We start from the raw sequence: 15,367 nt of genomic DNA on the forward strand, positions 1-15,367 counted from the left end.
ATAATCTTACTCAAAAACAATGAAGGGATATGTATAAACCCTAAAATAAAACCTTTTCAAGTAAAAAAATAATAAAATCATTAAGTGTAAGGCTTTGCAATGTTATAACTTCAAGCGCTTTTCTTTCTATTTTGGATGCACTGTGAGGCATGTGGGCTCTTAGTTCCCAGACAGGGACCAAACTCATGATCCCCCACACTGAAAGTGTGAAGTCTTAACCACAGGACCACTGGGAAGTCCTTCAAGTGCTTTTCTTAAAATTTGGATAAACTATTTCTCCTGTATCAGTACAGAAAGTCCTTTACATATGAATGTGTTCCTTTCCCAGAACACGTTCCTAAGTCCAGTTTGTTTAACTGGACTTAGTTAACAACAAATTTATCCTAGGTACTCAACTGATATAATCAGTTATGTAGTACTGTACTGTACTAGGTTTGTAATACTTTTCACACAAATAATACATAACAAATAAACACAAAAAATTAACATATAAAATCTTACAGTATAGTACCTTGAAAAGTACAGTAGTAGAGTACAGCAGGTGGCATACAAGGGCTGGCATCAAGTGAACAGACAAGAAGAGTTACTGACTGGAGGAGGAAGAGGGGGTGGGAGAAGGTAGAGCTGAAGAATTTTTCATCAGCAATAGGAAATGGAGGGCAGGTTGCAGTTTCTCTCATGCCTAATGTTGATGGCACAGGCTCTGGTTCCTTGCTGGATTCAGTTCTGTCTGCCCTCTTATAAAAATGATCCAGTGATGTCTGGGTAGTAGTTCTTTTTGTTTCTCATCACAGATGATGTGGTAGCACAGAACTGCATTTGAACAACTGCCACAGCCTTTGTGTACCACTCTACATTCCAGTCTTGTGCCTCAATAACTAACAGTGCCTACTCAAATAAAGAAAATCCCCTTACCATTTTCTCATGAATCTCTTAGGTTCTTCAGTTAATTCTTCTTCCTGTTGTCTCTCTTTATCCTTTCTCTGGGCCTCCAATTCCATCAGGTCTTCTATGGTACATGTCTTCATTAATAATTTCCTAAAGAGTTTCTTGAAATTCCCGGGCACCTCCCATATCTGCACTTGCTGCCTCACCACTTACTTTTACATTGTGAAGGTTGGCTCTAGCCTCGAACCTATAAACCAGTCATGCACGCCCTCATGCTAAATAGTTTCAGACGTGTCCGACTCTTTTCGACCCTATGGACTGTAGCCCACCAGGCTCCTCTGCCTATGGGATCCTCCTCCAGGGGATCTTCTGACTCAGGGATTATGAAACTAGTCATGGCTAGCATTAAAATTTGTGCCTTCTGATTCTTTGCTGTGTTTCTTCAAGTCTTCATAAAGGTTTTTAGCTTTCTCTTGAATCAAGAATAAACTGAGTGGGACTTGACACCGATGCTGATCCTACATCCATACTCTGAGAAGTTACTTCATTTCCTCCATCATTGTTCCATGCTTCTTTGACATTATTATTGTTGACATCATTGGCACTGTTGACTTCACACGTTCCATGCCTTTGTCCTTGTTCTTTAGAATTGTGCCGATGGCTGAATGATTCGTGTTGTAAGAATGAGCAGCCTCTACCATCTTTTCACCTTGCTCCCTTCAATTATTTTCACTTTTGTCTCCATTGTTATTGCTTGGTGCTTCTTATCAATACCAACTACATCACCACTGCTTTTACACTTTCTTCCAGACATTCTGGACTTGAAATAAAGTACTACTGTATTCCATACTGTACTATGCAGTAAAGTACACAAAAGCACAACTACTCGTAGAGAACGCATGCACGTGACAATGTACACCAGACAAATAATTGCGACTGGACATGCAAATGCACACTTGCATCTTTGAAAGTTCAAAAGCTGAATTTTGTATATATGCTTTTGGCTACAAGTAACCAAAAAACCTGACTGATAGTGGCTTAACAACTAAGACAGTTTATCCTGTCACTTATTAAGGATTCAAGAGGTAGGAAGTTCCAGGGGTGATTCAGTAGCATATTAAACTTAGCAATGCCCAGGATTCTTTCCATCATCCTGATCTGCCACCCTCAACAGATTGGTATCATCTTCCCTCTGGGTCACCACATGGCTACAGCAGTTCAGGACTCACTCTGTAGCCCTACAAAACCACATCTAAAATCAAGAGAAGTAGGGAGAAGATAGATATGGAGTGGGTCCCTTTTAATAAGTTCTCTTATTGAGGAAGAAAATCCTTTCCAGAAATCCACAGCCTATTTCCACTCTAGACTCAGAACCATATCATATGCTCCTCCTAACTCAACACTTGGCAAAGAAAATTGCCTGACCCCATCCAGTTTTATATGAAGAAGCACAAGTCAGACCATATTGATATCAACATTTGAATGAAACTGGGTTTGGTTAACAAGGAAAAGTGGGAATGGCAGTTGAGTAAACAACGAAGAGTATTTGCCACATTCTTTTAATTTGTAGTTAATTTTTGAAGTGATGTATTTAAGGTGTATAAAACCAAATAGAAAAAAATAACACACATTATCGAATGAGACATATGGCTTTTATGACACTGTAATAAATTTTCTAACTTCTTTGTATCAGTTGAGTTCAGTTCTGAAGCTCAGTTGTGTCCAACTCTTTGCAACCTCATGGACTGCAGCATGCCAGGCTTCCCTGTCCATCACCAACATATGGAGCTTGCAAAAACTCATGTCCATCAAGTCGGTGATGCCATCCAACCATCTCATCTTCTGCCATCCCCTTCTCCTCCTGCCCACAATTTTCCCCAGCATCAGGGTCTTTTTCAATGAGTCAGTTCTTCACATCAGGTGGCCAAAGTATTGGAGTTTCAGTTTCTACATCAGTCTTTCCAATGACTACTCAGGATTGATCTCCTTTAGGACTGACTGGTTGGATCTCCTTGCAGTCCAAGGGACCTTCAAGAGTCTTCTCCAACACCACAGCTCAAAAGCATCAATTCTTTGACACTCAGCTTTCTTTATAGTCCAACTCTCACATCCGTACATGACTACTGGAAAAACCATAGCCTTGACTAGATGGACCTTTGTCGGCAAAGTAATGTCTCTGATTTTTATTATACTGTCTAGGTTGGTCATAGTTTTTCTTCCAAGGAGCAAACGTCTTTTAATTTCATGGCTGCAGTCACCATCTGCAGTGATTTTGGAGCTCAAAAAAATAAAGTCTGTCACTGTTTCCATTGTTTACCCATCTATTTGCCATGAAGTGATGGGACTGGATGCCATGATCTTAGTTTTCTGAATGTTGAGCCTTAAGCCAACTTTTTCACTCTCCTCTTGAATTTTCATCAAGAGGCTTTTTAGTTCTTCTTTGCTTTCTGCCATAAGGGTGGTGTCATCTGCATATCTGAGGTTATTGATATTTCTCCAGGCAATCTTGATTCCAGCTTGTGCTTCCTTCAGCCCGGCATTTCGCTGATGTACTCTGCATGTAATTTAAATAAGCAGGGTGCTGGGATGACCCAGAGGGATGGGATGGGGAGGGAGGTGGGAGGGGGGTTCAGGATGGGGAACACATGTAAATCCATGGCTGATTCATGTCAATGTATGGCAAAAACCACTACAATATTGTAAAGTAATTAGCCTCCAACTAAAAAAAAACAAAAAAACAAAAAACCAGGGTGACAATATACAGCCTTGACGTACTCCTTTCCTGATTTGGAACCAGTCTGTTGTTCCACGTCCAGTTCTAATTGTTGCTTCTTGACCTGCATACAGATTTCTCAGGAGTCAGGTAGGGTGGTCTGGTATTCCCATCTCTTGAAGAAATTTCCACAGTTTGTTGTGATCTACACAGTCAGAGACTTTGGCGTAGTCAATAAAGCAGATGGTTTTCTGGACTTTTGCTTTTTCAATGATCCAACAATATTGGCAAATTGATCTCTGATTCCTCTGTCTTTTCTAAATCCAGCTTGAACATCTGGAATTTCACAGTTCACATACCATTGAAGCCTGGCTTGGAGAATTTTGAGTATTACTTTGCTAGCGTGTGAGAAGAATGAAATTGTGTGGTAGTTTGAACATTCTTTGGCATTGTGTTTCTTTGGAATTGGAATGAAAACTGACCTTTTCCAGCCCTGTGGCCCCTGCTGTATTCCAAATTTGCTGGCATATTGAGTGCAGCACTTTCATAGCATCATCTTTTAGGATTTGAAATAGCTCAACTGAAATTCCATCACCTCCACTAGCTTTGTTTGCAGTGATGATTCCTAAGGCTCAATCGATTTCACACTCCAGGATATCTGGCTCTAGGTGAGTGAGCACAACATCGTGGTTATCTGGGTATGAAGATCTTTTTTGTATAGTTGTTTGTGTATTGTTGCCACCTCTTCTTATCTTCTACTTCTCTTAGGTCTGTACCATTTCTGTCCTTTGTTGTGCCCATCCTTGCATGAAATGTTCCCTTGGTATCTCTAATTTTCTGGAGGAGCTCTCTAGTCTTTCCCATCCTATCAGCTCAGTTCAGTCACTCAGTCGTGTCTGACTGTTTGCAACCCCATGGACTGCAGAATGCCAGGCTTCCCTGTCCATCACCAACTTCCATTCTATTGTTTTCCTGTATCTCTTTGCACTGATCACTGAGGAAGGCTTTCTTATCTCTCCTTGCTATTCTTTGTTTTTGTTTTTTCTTGTTGTATGACTTTCCTTGCTATTCTTTGGAACTCTGCATTCAAATGGGTGTATCTTTCCTTTTCTCCTTTGCCTTTCACTTCTCTTCTTTTCACAGCTATTTGTAAGGCCTCCTCAGACAGTCATTTTGCCTTTTTGTATTTCTTTTGCTTGGGGATGGTCTTGATCGCTGCCTCCTGTACAGTGTCACAAACCATAGCTCTTCAGGCACTCTGTCTATCAGATCTAATCCCTTGGATCTATTTGTCACTTCCACTGTATAATCAATCATAAGGTATTTTATTTAGGTCATAGCTGAATGGTCTAGTGTTTTCCCTACTTTCTTCAATTTAAGTCTGAATTTGGCAATAAGGAGTTCATGATCTGAGACACAGTCAGCTCCTGGTCTTGTTTTTGCTGACTGTATAGAACTTCTCCATCTTTGGCTGCAAAGAATATAATCAATCTGATTTCAGTATTGACCATCTGCTGATGTCCATGTGTAGAGTCTTCTCTTGTGTTGTTGGAAGAGGGTGTTTGCTATGACCAGTGTGTTCTCTTGGCAAAACTATGTTAGCCTTTGCCCTGCTTTATTTTGTACTCCAAGGCCAAACTTGCCTGTTACTCCAGGTATCTCTTGACTTCCTACTTCTGCATTCCAGTCCTTTATAATGAAAAGGACATCTTTTTGGGGTGTTAGTTCTAGAAGGTCTTGTAGGTCCTCATAGAACCACTCAACTTCAGCTTATTCAGCATTACTGATTGGGGCATAGACTTGGATTACTGTGATATTGAATGGTTTGCCTTGGAAACAAATGGAGATAATTCTGTCATTTTTGAGACTTCATCCAAGTACTGCATTTCGGGCTTCCCTTGTGGCTCAGTTGGTAAAGAATCTGCCTTCAATACAGGAGACCTGGGTTTGATCCCTGGGTTGGGACAATCCCCTAGAGAAGGGAAAGGCTACCCACTCCTGTATCTAGCATAGAGAATTCGATGGATTGTATAGTCCATGGGGTCACAAAGAGTCAGACACAACTGAGCGACTTTGACTCACTCACTGCATTTCAGACTTTTCTGTTGACTATGAGGGCTACTCCATTTCTTCTGCTATCCCTTAGTAGGATAGTAAGGAGTATCCCTAACTTATTCTAAGGGATAGTAGAAGAAATGGAGTAGTAGACACAATGGTCATCTGAGTTAAATTCACCCATTTCAGTCCATTTTAGTTCACTGATTCCTAAAATGTCAATGTTCATTTTTGCCATCTCCTGTTTGACCACTTCCAATTTACCTTGATTCATGGACCTAACATTCCAGGTTCCTGTGCAATATTGTTCTTACAGCATTGGACTTTACTTCCATCACCAGTCACATTCAGAACTGGGTGTTGCTTTTGCTTTGACTTCCTTATATACTCCACCATTAAATTTGCTCTTTTCAATCCTGGCCTGTTTCACCTCTTCTGGCAATAAGTAAATAAAAATAAACAAGCATTCAATAAAGGAAATTTATTTAAATCAGGCAATATAGGAACATTTAGACAAATTCTACCAGAACTTTATTTTAATTCATAAAAGTACAAAAAGTGGTATTAATATTTATACACAAATATATGTATGCCACATTTCATACATCTTAAGACACACTTTTTCTTTTTTTACTTTCTCACATCTCTGAAATTGTGTTTCATCTTTAAATCAATGGCATTGTTAGGGGAAGCACGCTGATTGAAACCGCCCACCCTGGCCAGGCACCATAGTAACTATTTGCATGAGTGGTTTTACGACAGCAGGTCCTGGTAAGGAACAGGGAACTAATAAGCCTCCACCAACCAGAAGAGTTCAGGAAAGGTCAAAAGGAGACACCATCTGTCCGACCACCTCCCAGAATCCTTCTCTCTGGCATCCATCTTGGCTGAACAAGGCATGCACCACCGGGAAGGACTCTGAGTCAGAATGATTGGCTAAGGACAACTGGAGACTAAGCCCATCACCATAAAACCCAAGACTGCAAGCCATGTGACAGAGCTGTTCTCCTGGGTTCCCTTACCCTCCTGCTCTCCACCCAGGTGCGCTTTCCCAATAAAATCTCTTGCTTTGTCAGCACATGTGTCTCCTTGGACAACTCATTTCTGTGTGTTAGACCAGAGCCCAGTTTCAGGCCCTGGAAGGGGTCCCCCTTCCTGTAACAAATGGTGACTCTGGTGGGACTCTTCTTCACTGAGACTGACATCCTGACCACTCAGGGTACTCAGGGGCCAGCTTGCCTGCCAATGGACCAGACCCAGCAGCCACAGCTGGGACCCTTTTGTCCCTGGTCTCCTCCTGGTGCGGACAACTGACCAGAGTGCTCCGACTGGTAAGGAACAAGAGACTTTATTGACCTCTCTCCCCTTCCCTCTCTCTTTCGTCTCCTTAACCCTTCCTATCCTTCCCCGTTTTTCTAGTCCCCCAGTCCTGGACGCAGGAATCTAGTTGAAGGGCCCCAGCCTGAGCTGAGTATTGGAGACTGATCATCTCCTCTTGGCAGAGAACTCGAATTATTTCTGGTAGGGCTGAGTTCCAGTCCTCCCTTCTCTGGAGGCCCAGGGTAAAGTCCCATAATGCCTGGGTATCTGCAGGTGGCAGGAGACGTCTGTAAGGCCACCCATTTTGCCCCCCTCTCCTACCTCCTCCCCCTTCTTCTTTCAACCTGGCTTCGTTTCCTCCCTTTGAAATCTTTGAAGTATTTAAGGGAGTGTCTGATGAGGACTGCCAGGTTTATATGTGTGTGTTTTAACTCTGTGTTCTGTGTTGTGATTTTTGATGGCCATTTTGCTTTGTCTGGCCACCATTTGATTTAGGCCTGCCACCATTTTGTTAGAACTTGATTTTCTTTCCCTGTCCCTTGAGACCAGGGCTCTCAGGAACACTTATCTAGACCATCTCTAACTCCTGAGACTGAGGGGAAAGGGGAAAAAGCCTTTAAAATTTTTATTTATTTCAACGTCTTTTTATAAACTAGTAAATTTTATATTGTAATATCTAATTCATGACTAAACTTAGAAAATGAAGCTAGATCTTGCACTCTGTCTGTCTAAATATGTCTTGGTATGTCTTTGTCTCTGGGTAATATTTTTGAGGTTAATTTGTAAATGAGCTCTACTTAATTGGCTTAAAGAAAGGTAAGCACTTATAAATCAAATAATTCTAAATTAAACAATAAATTCCAAGTTCAGGTGAACTGGGAAATATTCAGTATTAAATACCTGATATTAATGTTTGTTTGTTGACCTATCTAATATAGACATGTCTTAGAGTAATTAACATTAAGTAGAATATTTTCATTGTACCTAGGTTTAATATAAGTTAAATATTATATCTGTTACAAGTTTGTCAACAAGGAAATTACCTCGAGTGAAGAAACTTCTAAAAACATGTAAATGAGATATGAGCTTTTATATAAACTCTAGTAAGAATAATTATTCTTTAGGAGTATCTGTCTAAAACAGTCTCTCCAGATTAGCACAACTTGAATTTCTAAGGGTTGTGTTAAGTGTTGGAAGTCTATTGAATAGTTAGGTCATTTCCAAATAAAATAAGATTTTGAAACATTTACTACTAAACACTAACTTCCTTTTACAGAGAAACTAAAGAGATTTGGGACTATAAACGAATAATGTTTGGTGCCATCTTAAAATGTTCTAAGAAAGCAAGGGTTTTAGAAATTATCACTGGTATTTATGCTCACCAATCTATAAAATGCTAATATAATAGTTCTTGGTTGCTAAAGGAAAGTAAGAAGTGTGTTTTCAGTTAAAAAAAAAAAAAGGTATGAAAAAATACTTTAAAAAAGTTATGCATGATAGGATTTTCTAAAATTGGATTACAATTAGTTAGATAAATGGATTTTGTTAAGAATGACACAGCCATAAGAAAACTGGTTAGAGCCAACTAAGTCCAAGATGGCGGAGCTGACTTTCACTAGACCTTGAGCCTTTGTATTTACACCCATTGTGACATATCAACAAGCTAAATGATACACCCAACATTGACTAAATCTGACCAAATGTTCTAAATGCTTTTAATTGATCTTTTTGATAAAACTTCCTAAATCAAATTCTTTTGAAGTTCCTTTGACCTCTAGCTAGCTTTGGGGTGCTTCAGAGGACCCCTGAAACATCCCAAAGAGAGATATTAAAGTGTTTATTTGGTTGGTTAAATTACATGAAAAAGATTATCAAATGAGTAATAAGTCCACTCATATTATAATGTATGATAAAATTACTAATACAGATATCCTAAAAATTATATGGAGTTCTTAACATTTTGATATGTCCTGGTATTCTAATGAAAAACCTGATGACTTCACAAAAGTTAACAAGGACTGAATGAACCAGTGAATATGCTTATAACTTTTATGGTTTCTATTTGAAAAATTACAGGTTTGAATCCTGTGTTTTCCGGGAGTAAGGAAAACCTTCTTCTCAAACTAATTATGAAAATAATTTGGTAAAATTATACGTTATAAGCAAAACAATTATATTTTCTCTCTGACACCTCCAGAAATTTGAAACTCTTAGGTTTCCAATAAGTTTATCAAATGAGTTAGGAAGGTTACCTCACTAACAGGTACAAAAATCTCAAGGAATTTTTAAGACCTTAAAAAGGGAAGAATTCACCTAGATTTTTTAGGCAAAATCTGTGATAAGCCTTTGGTGTGAGTTTCCCAGCTCTGTTTTATTTTAAAAGTTCAGTCTGAGATTCTATAAATGTTTCAGGGAAATAAAAAATCTATGATCAATTATGGTTATATAAGTCATCAGGCCAAAATTAGTGAGAACAGACCTATTTTGTAAACAAGCTAGCCTTAATTTGGTATATTTGATAAATATACCAAATATATCAAATACCTTATATTTGATAAAAATGAGGGTAATTTTAGGGAGAAAAAGATGTTTCAATAAATGTTAAATCCCATTTTGTTCATGGAGGTCTACCAATGGAGGTAATAAGATTCATTTCTTGGATAGTTCTTTGCTGTTATGTGATATTAATGTAAAACTTAATTGAATTCTTAAAGAACACTCTAAGTTTGTTTCTGAAGCTTATCTCAGTAATCTATCTTTGGATGAAGATCAGATGCCTCATGACCTGCAACCAGGACTGGAAAAAGACATAATTTAAGGGACTGTCTACAACCTGGATGGAAGGACATTTTTATCAGGTACTCTTAACTAGCTCATGCACAATGAAACTGAAGGGAAATTAACTCTTAGATTAATTCCCACTTCCAAAGGCCCCTACACTGGATTGGTCTATAGAGAAGACAACTGACCTGATCTCACCTTAAAATGATGCTCAAACAGGAGAAACTATGCTATACCAGGATGAGAAGATGACGACATCAGATGTAGACAGCTTGCCCAAGATGCTCGACCTGATTCGCATGATCATTTATAATGTTTTCTTGACTTCTTAGACCTTTGCATATAAATCAAATGCTTTTCTATCATAGGCCTGATCCTAGGCTAGTTTTAGAAAGCAATCCAATTGTTGGGTTTGTGGCCAATTACCTGTGTCTAGTTCTGGGTTACCTTGGTAAATTTCTCTACTAAAAGACTTTAACTGGTTGGCTCTGAGAAAATTTACTTTAAAAAAATATTATAGTCATATTCAGGTCACTGTGATATTACTAGGTGGGATCCCCTCACTGGGCCAATTAATAAAGCCTGCTTTAACTCTGGCCGTAAATTTGAGCCTTTTGCTATTACTCAAGCTCAATCAAAGCAACAAGAAAAGTTTCAGCAAAGGAGAAAAAAATCTCCCACAATTATGGGATGGATTTTTATAGATAACACCAGGCTATGGTAATTTAGGTTTAAAGTCTCCTCTGTGTTGGAAACAATTAAATCATACTAAGGATAATCAGTCTAGTAACACTTGAAAATTGGGCTATGTATAGACCATGGTGCCAATATATAATTTCCCTGGAAGATAAAGATTCTACAGAGTAGGCTAAGTCAGATGACCTGAGATATACTGGGCTACATCTAATGGAAGCTCTTAAATTAAATCTTATTTGTGACTTTACTAATACTGCTGGCTATGTTATTTGTATTTCACCTGTTTTACAAAATTGTTGTTTCTAACACTGCCAAATGTGTGCCTAAGGCCTCTAAAAGAGATCAAGGATGGTAACAGTGTAACTGTAGATATGGGAAGAAGGAACAAGAGGGAGTATTTTCCTGGACCAAGCGGCTAGTAAGACAGGTGGTCCAGAAAATTTTGGATACTGTTTTATGGCCGAGTCCAGTAACAGCACATCCAGTGGCCTATCAACAAAATCTTTGCCAAACCTGAGAATGGACATTCTCAGCACCATGGGATAAAATGGTCATGAAATGCCCCCCCTCAAAATCATGGTCAAGTTTATGAGCAAAAAGGGGTTCTGCCAACTGAAGACTGACACTTGCCATCTACATCTATAGAGATTAAATCATGGCTACTGCAACTGCTGACTTTCAACGGCCCTGAAAGGAGTTCAGGGTGAAAATCAGGAATGAGACACTCTGTGCTCTGGGAGAAACTGGCAGAACAGGCCTTCAGATAGTTAGATCTTTTAAGGAGAAGATTTTACGAGTTCCAATTCTTGCATCTTCTCATACCTAGAAAAACACTGGCATCATTAATGGTGACATCTGCTTTGGCTATTAAGAAAAATTTTACAATTAAAAGTCAAAATAGAGTAGCTATGGTTCAGACATCCTGGGAAATAACTAGGTGATACTATGGGTGTAATTTCAGATTAGATGTTGTATTGCTAAACACTTGAGTTTTCTGAGTCATGCCAGGCTTAGATGCCACCATTCTCAAAACAATGTCTGCTGGAAGCTAGTAACTGCAACCTTACTTTTTATAAAACTAGGCAACTGGCTACCTGGCTACAAGTCTCCCTGAAGTGCCAGGTCCAGACTGGGTTTCAGGTCTATTCTTCTGAAAAGAAATGAGATTTATTTTGTCTATTAAAATTCCAGTTATCCCTCCTCCAGCTACTAATTGGGTCTGTTACAACAAAATGGCAGACCAAAGGATTGAGATTTTAAACATACAAGGCTCAGATCTAGGACTTGGAACTCAGGAATACTTCCAATTCAGTGTCTATTCTCCAAGCTGAGGCAGTCCTATGCCCCATTTTGACAGGAAGTTATCACAGTCATAGTTGCCCTGTTCCCTAAATTAAAACTGAGTAGGACTCTGTGGGGCTCTGGGGTACAGATCTGCTGTGTGTTCTCCATTTTATCTTTATGATACAGGCTTCATTCAGCCTCCTTGACCTTCCCTGAGTTCCAAAGGGTGGATTCGAACAATTGCTAATCAGGGAAGGGAGGGGTTACAGAAACAGAGGAGAAACAATCAAACGTGGTACAGCCTTGAGACAGGGTCCTGGTTCCTACTCAAAGAAATATGCATAACAATGCCTTTGAGTTGGTGGCTCAGATAGTAAAGCATCTGCCTACAATGCGGGAGCCCTATATTTGATCCCAGGGTCGGGAAGATCCCCTGGAGAAGGAAATGGCAACCCACTCCAATACTCTTGCCTGGAAAATCCCATGGACAGAGGATCTTGGTAGGCCCCAGTTCATGGGGCCACAAAGAGTCGGACACGACTGAGCAACTTCACTTTCACTTTCACAGAACTGGAGCCCCCACCCAGGTGGAGGATGGTAACTTCAGACTAAACACAAGATTCCTGGAGCACAGCTCTCTTGCTTCAACACCAACCAATCAAAAAAAAAAAAAAAAAGTCACAAACCCTGCAGCCCTTACCCCAAATGTTGCCTCCTGTTTCTGGGGACCAGTGATGACCATCCTGTTAGGTCTCCTATTTGGCCCTTCTCTATTTCATCTCTGAGAGGAGCCAACAGTTTCAAACTAAATTGCTGTTATTACAAGGGTGAATGCTGGTTTCAGGCAAAAAAATACTTTGACTTAGATCAGGTAGAGAGAGACTTCTGCTCTGCTAGGCAGGCCTACGCCCACGCACAGCAGGAAGAAATTACAGAAGAAACAGACCTTCGCCCCAATTCCCAAGAAGTATCTTATGTATGAAGTCTCCCAAGGGGAAGCATGCTGATTGAAACCGCCTACCCTGGCCAGGCACCATAGTAACTATTTGCATGAGTTGTTTTATGACAGCAGGTCCTTGTAAGGAACAGGGAACTAATAAGCCTCCACCAGAAGAGGAGGAGTTCAGGAAAGGTCAAAAGGAGTTCAGGAAAGGTCAAAAGGAGACACCATCTGTCCGACCACCTCCCAGAATCCTACTCTCTGGCATCCATCTTGGCTGAACAAGGCATGCACCACCGGGAAGGACTCTGAGTCAGAATGATTGGCTAAGGACAACTGGAGACTAACCCCATCACCATAAAACCCAAGACTGCAAGCCATGTGACAGAGCTGTTCTCCTGGGTTCCCTTACCCTTCTGCTCTCCACCTGGGTGCCCTTTCCCAAAAAAATCTCTTGCTTTGTCAGCACATGTGTCTCCTTGGACAATTCATTTCTGAGTGTGAGACAAGAGCCCAGTTTCGGGCCATGGAAGGGGGTCCCCCTTCCTGCAACAGCATCATATAATTGCTAAAAACCAAATAGCTCTTGATAAAATATATCATTGTCTATATGTTGTAAACTTGGTCATTGAGGGTTTTTTTTTTTTTTTTTTTTTGGTAACAATGGTAAAAATACATAGCATGAAATTTACCATCTTAAGTGTATAATACAGTAGTGTTAACTATCTGCACATTATTGGGCAACAAACTCTCAAGCTTTTCCCTCTTGCAAAACCAAAGCTCTACACCCACTGAACAACTGCTCCCCTTTCCTCCCTCTTCCAACCCACAGCAACTACCATCCTATTTTCTAAGAGTTTGACTCCTTTAAATACCTCATAATCAGTGAGTTTATGCATTGTAGATCTGCATGCTGGGTTTAAATGCATTTAAAATGTCTCCAAAGAGATTTCACTATAATTTGGAATTAAAACAAAGATCTTAGAATATATTTAGAAAGATACAGAAATAGAGCAACAGGTAAAAATGTGGTATTAATAACATTAGTAATGGGTGCAAACATGATATTAGCAAATACTTGTCAGAGATGTATCTCCATATTTCCTACCCAAAAACAAACAAAAACCCAAGCATTTTAGGGGATGTAGCCCCTGGAATTAATAAACTAATCTTTACATTCTGTTCCTGCCTACTTCATAGGCTACTGTTTCACAGAACTAAACTGGTCTATGGAAAGCATGTACATCAATACTTACTGCTAATTAAGCAAGCAAAATAGTTAATAACACATGGAAAGCTTGAGTATTCAGTATCTTTGAGTTGTATTTCCTGGTCAGAAGAGTGTAATAGTATAGAATTGCATTCCATTAATCCATGCTGTAATTATCCTGGCAACCAATAAGATAGTTAAGCAACATTTATATAAGAGAAGTTTAACAAATCACAAACAAACCACTACAACAAAAACTAAATTAAAAAACAAAATACCCATAATGTAGGTAGCAGAAAAACATGAGGATCTGTCACAGGGATAAAGAAAGTTTTTTTAAAAACTTCCTATATGTGCCAGATATATGTAAATTTCCCAAATATTTCATTCATTCATTCATTCAGTCAGTCTTGGAGGTGGTATATCTTTTGAAATTAAATATGTTGGTATTGACCAACATTTTCAAAAATATTTATTTATTTGGCTGCATCAGGTTTTAGTTGTAACACACAGGATCTTTAGTTGTAGCATGTGGTATCTATCTAGTTCACTGACCAGGGATTGAACCCGAGTCCCCTGCACTGGGAATGCAGAGTCTTAGCCACTGGACCACCAAGGAAGTCCCTTGATCAGTATTTTTTTATCTAATGGGATAAAAATAAGGGATGTGGACAGCTACAGTGATTGCTAAAATGCAAATCTGATAACATCACTTCTGGCTTAAAACTTAAAAACCTCCTGCATCAGAATAAAGTCTTCTTTTTAAAATTGAAGTATAGTTGATTTACAAGGTTGTGTTAATTTCTGCTATACAGCAAAGTGACTCAGTTACATTTTTCATATTCTTTTTCATTATGGCTTATCCTGACACTGAATATAGCTCCCTGTGCTATACAGTGGGACCTTGCTGTCCATCCATTCTTTTTTTTTTTTTAATAGGTATACTGTTTTATTAACATTTAAAACCAATGTTATGATTAGTGAAATTATAATAGGCAGAGCTTTTAATAAATGATTGTTGAAATAAAATTACAATAGGCAGAGCTTTTAATGGAGCAATGTATTGAACACTGCAGATTTCATTGACAAAAGCCCTGGAATTGTAAGTAAAACCCATCATTGAACAGAAGGCCTTGGTTGCTGACAGACTCTCCTACTTGAGACAAGCCTGAGGGAGTCAGTGATGAAGTCCAGGATTGGTAAACGTGAGCAGATATTGCAGATTCCAACCCTTAGATGGTTTTCCCATGCAGGATGTCCATCCATTCTCTATGTTAACAGTTTGCTTCTGCTAACCCCAAACTCCCAGTCCACCCTTTCTACCCCCTGCCCTTTGGCAACCACAAGTGGTTTATGCTGTGAGACTGTTTCTGCTTTGTAGATAGGCTCATTTGCGTCATATTTTAGATTCCCATACACAAGTGATATCATATGGCATTTGTCTTTCTCTTTCTGATTTCACTTAGTCTGATAATCTCTA

Source organism: Cervus elaphus, chromosome 22 (genome assembly GCF_910594005.1).
Source record: "Cervus elaphus chromosome 22, mCerEla1.1, whole genome shotgun sequence".
In the NCBI taxonomy this organism is placed as follows: domain Eukaryota; kingdom Metazoa; phylum Chordata; class Mammalia; order Artiodactyla; family Cervidae; genus Cervus; species Cervus elaphus.